This window comes from Ctenocephalides felis, unplaced genomic scaffold, assembly GCF_003426905.1.
Source record: "Ctenocephalides felis isolate EL2017-DRISC unplaced genomic scaffold, ASM342690v1 CF-g0.4_SCAFFOLD_01886, whole genome shotgun sequence".
NCBI lineage: Eukaryota > Metazoa > Arthropoda > Insecta > Siphonaptera > Pulicidae > Ctenocephalides > Ctenocephalides felis.
Window position 1 is genome coordinate 843,169 of NW_020538040.1, and position 5,530 is coordinate 848,698.

Below are 5,530 nucleotides of genomic sequence, written 5' to 3' on the forward strand. Positions count from 1 at the left end.
AACCGTGATTCTAAGAAACGCTAAATATATGATTTTTAATGTTGCGGTTTTAACAAGAATTCACAAATCATGGACACATACATATGTGTGTGTGCAACACTACAATTATTTGTTTAAAAAAAACATCCTCTTTTAGATGCAAGAGAACTTAAAACACAAATTATAACAATCCATAATTCTGATACATACAGAACCACTTTTTGAATTAATTTGTAGTGAGTAGAAGTTCTTTTTTCCAAAATCCACTGCAACTATTTTAAATCCGATCCAACTTTCTTTTAACATTATAATAAAAGTAAATAAATATAGATATCAACAAAATCGATCATCTAAATATATCATCATCTTTGTAAATCTTCTATGGCCCCCTCTCCGCCCGCCCTGGCGTTTTGAAAATAAACAAAGGCGTAGAAGGAACACGTGTACGAAGAAACTAAATTCGAAAATAAACACAATCAAAGACACATATCAAAGTCCGTAGATTGTAAATAAATAGAGTTATAAAATATACATATATATACACAGTAGTAGAACGGTATAAAGCGAAGAGATAGAGAAAAGCTTGGGAAAAGGGACTCTACTGACGAGCAAAGGGTAAAGGACAAAAAAACCCTAAATTTTTCTTTCACTAGCCATCATCTTTTACAAAAAGGACTCTACTGATAAAAGGATACAAAGTATTTCAAACGTCGCTCTATACGAATTAGTAACATGGACTCTAAGGATACTTTATGATTAAAATAAATTTTTATAACAATTTTGGAAGTGTTGCATTCTTCAATACTATTTAACACCATTATGAGTAATAATTTATTAGCAAAATAAAGGATACGGAACCCTTTTGGTTTTTAAGATCTATAACTATGATATTTGTAAAGTGCTCGTCGAGACCTTTCATTTGATACCCCACATGCATTTTTACCATATGACGTCATCATGGGTCATTTTGACCCGCTGTACTATTTATAGCACGCAACTCATTTATCCTCGACATGTTGGGTGCATTTATTCATTATATCTCTTGTAACTTTTAAACCATTTGATTAATCTAAATGATGCTTTCGGCAAATTTGTTCAAAATTCTATAGTATAGAATATTGTTCAATACTGTAAAGTCCTATCAAAACTCTATAAACTTCGAAATTGCATTTGAAAATGAGTCAAATTATCTTTTGTTATACTCTTTTCGAAAATTGAAAAGGTACTAGTTTTTAGTAAAATTTAGCAATTTTGGTATTTGTGGTGATTGTAGATAATTTGTAGAATTATAAGTTCTTATGTTAGCGTTGTAGGATGTATAATTGATCTTGAAGATCCAAATAATTGGTAGATTTTTTGGTGGATATAATATACGTAACTCTATTGTGTTTTAGGGTCAATAAGTATGATATTCGTAAAGTGCTTGTTGAGACCTTTCATTTGATACCCAACATGCATTTTTACTTTTTGGAACATTTTGACCCACTGTACTGTATATAGTGCGAAACAACTCGAATCGACATCGACTCGCCTTGCTTGTGCATTTATTTATTGCATTTCTTGTAACTTTTAAACCATTTCTCCTACAAATATGAAATATTTGGCAAATTTGTGCAAAATCAAATTATCTAGAATATTGCCTAATATTATGACGTTCTACAACAACTCTGTATACTTCAAAATAAGAAATTAAAATTTAAAATCAGTTTTTTATTTTAGTTAAATGTATAAGGTACGGCACTCTATTGGTTTTTAGGGTCTATAATCATGAATTTCGTAAAATGCTCGTCGAGACCTTTCGTTTGATACCCAACATGCATTTTTACTATATGGAAAAATTTTGACCCACTGTACTGTATATAGTACGGACATCGACTTGACTTGCTTGTGCATTTAATTATTAAATCTCTTGTAACATTCAAACTATTGGATTAATATGAACGCTGTATTCGGCAAACATGTTCTAAATTAATTAATCTATAATCTAATATTATAAGTCTAAGTCTAATATTATAAGTCTCTACAGCAACTTGGTGTACTCGTAAAATAATTCAACATGAAATACGTATTTGAAATCAAATTCTTCTACCCAAAGAAAGTATTGTCATAATTTATTTTAATAATTCTAATGATAATACGAAAGAACTCTACTGACGAGCAAACTGATACAATAATTTATTAAAAATGATATAAATATAAATAAAAATTCATATGTATTAATACTGACAAAAAAGTAAATTTTGAATTATAATTAAATAAATAAAAGACTTTACTAATAAATATGTTTGCTAGAGGAAACACTACTTACGAGCAATCTGTATTTAGACTTCAAGAGAAAACGTATTGAAAAGAGATGATTCACTATTATACTAATTATGTATTATATTCTTATAATAGTTAATATATATTTGTACTTTTACAATAATTGTCATACTATTGTCTAAGGGGTACATAGTCCTTTTGGTTTTTAAGGTCTTTAGGTATGATATTTGTAAAAAGCTCGTCGAGACCTTTCATTTGATACCCAACATGCATTTTTGCCATATGACGTCATCAAGGGTCTTTTTGACCCGCTGTACTATATATAGTACGTCACAATCGCAACACATAATTAACTTGCTGAGTAATGAATGCTGCATTTATTCATTAGATCTCTTGTAACTTCTAAACAGTTTGTCCAATTTTAATAAAATATTCGTCGAATTTGTACAAAATTAAACAAACTATAATATTGTCTCACATTATATGCAGTAATTTGGCATTCTTTAATATAGCACTAAAATAAGAAAATTAAATTAATTTTAAGACAATTTAACGTGTACGGAACCCTTTTATATTTTAGGGTTCTTAAGTATGATATTCGTAAAGTGCTCGTCGAGACCTTTCATTTGATACCCAACATGCATATTTACCATATGACGTCATCAAGGGTCTTTCTGACCCGCTGTACTATATATAGTACGTCACAATCAGTACATGTGATTTACTTGCAAATTATTGGCACATTTATTTATTGCATCTCTTGTAACTTTTGAACCGTTTGTCCAAATTAAATGAAATATTTGGTAAATTTATTTCAAATTAAATTGTCTATAATGTTTTCTAATACACCAAAACCCTACAGCAATTCAGTATACTTTAAAATCGTTTTTAAACACTAATATTTTATACGTGTACATATTTTGCTTATATCGTTTGTAAATCTTTAACTATTGGATTAATAAAATTATGATATAAGACAAAAGTGTTGGAAATTTAATAATCTACAATTTCTAATATATATATATATATAAATATATATATATATTATATATATATATGTATATATATATATATATATATATATACACAGATTCGTTTAATTAAAATTTCAACTCGAATATTTTTTTCTGTCATATACGATATAACATGTGATTGATTTATAATATGCTAAAACCAGGATAACTGCCTTCAACATACATTTGTATATACATATATATATATATAATATATATATATATACATGTCGAAACGTATGTTCGTAGCATAAGGTTAATTATAGCATTAAAATTACAGCTGTGTTCTAGCGTCGTAAAACTGTAATAATAATAATCATCATGTATTATTTTATATATATACATACATGTATATAATATATATATATATATTATATATATATATATGAATGTGTATATATAATATATATTTATAAATTTATGAGCAACTTGCCGATAGGCAACGTGTAAATAAAATAGATCAGGGAAAAATATTTAACACTTTTGGCCAAGTTAGATATTTATATATGTAGGTACATTTTTTTAATAAGTTGTTAATATTTTATTTTATAAATTAAAGTTTGTAGGTTTTAGTTTAGTAGTAGAAGTTGTTTTTAGGTACTTCTTTTTAACTTGATTTGAATCGATTTAACTTTACTACTTTTTGAACAGATTTGATTCGATTTAAAAAATATTATTTCTTTATTATTTTCCATATTTGACTTGATTTTAACCAATCATAACCCTATAGAAGAGGTTTGATAGAATTTAACCAATTTTAACATTTCGAAACAGATTTGACTTGATTTGACTCAATTTGAAAACTGATACTACCACATTTTTGACTCGATTTTGACCAATTTTAATCCTATAAAATAGTATTGAATCAAATTAAATCAATCTTAACCTCTTGGAACATACTTTAACCTATATTTTAGCCTATTTTTACTCTTTTGGTAGAGATTAGACTTAATTTTAATCTCTTTAGATTGCTTGAATTACATTTTGACCGATTTTTACCTCTTCGGCACAGATTTGTTTCGATTTTAACAATTTGCAACAGATTCGAGTCGAAGTAGATTTACTCGAATGGATTTGAGCCAATTTGAGTCTACTCGAATTGTTTTGAACGACTTCAAACAGCTTTTAATGATTATACGCCATTTTAAACCTCTGAAACAGATTTAACTCGATTTTGACCAATTTTAACCTTTTATAAGAGAATTGAATCGAATTAAAACTATTTTAGTAGATTTGACTTGATTTTAACCGTTTCTCGTTTTGAACCGTGACTCGTTTTGAACTAGCTCGATTTTATTTTTTTAACTCGATTTTATTTTTTTATCTTCGATTCAACTTTTCTAACTCGATTATATCTTTAATAACTTAAATTAAACCATTTTAACTAGATTGTAATCGGTTCAACTCGATTTGAAAAGTTTTGACTCGATTTTAACCGATTTTAACCGTTTTAAATCGATTTTAATAGTTTTAACAAAATTTTTGCCGATTTAACCTATTGAATCGATTTTATTCGATTTGAATCTGTTTTGAACGATTTTATATATTTTTTATTTATTTGGAACATATTTAATATTATTTTAACCGATTTTTAGTCACTAGCCCTGATTTGAATAGAATTAAACCAATTTGAGTCGATTAGAATTGATTTGAACCGATTTTAACACTTAGGAACCTATTTAACTCAAATTAATTTTATCTCTTTGGAACATATTTGACTGTATATTACCACTTTAACTGACTTTAAACCCATTTTAACAAATTTTAAACTAACTGAACCTATTTTTAATAATAATAATATATGTCATACATAAATAAATTTATTATAAATTTTGAATTTGAAACGAATTCAAGTCAGTAAGATTTAAATGTTATACGAAATAAAGTACTTTATTTGTAGCGTTCTGTAGGGATCAGAGATATGGACTCTCTGGAAACTATCCAGAAAATTTCGAAACGTAATGCTTAAATAAAAAATCTGACAGAAGAAATGAAGAAACAATTAAATATGAAATCTATCTAAATAACAATAAATTAATAAATCATACTCTAGCAAATTCTACATTACCCATGTCTGACATATATGCATAAACTAATCAGCACATCTCCCTATCAATAGGAATCGAATGTTTTTTGAACCATTTAAATCGGTTGATCCGAACGAAAACGTGACTGGAAATTTGTATCCATACATACATACACACACACACACACACATCCATTTTTTCTGAGGTATGCCCCTTAAAAATGTTCAGAAACCTTCAAAACGTCGAGAA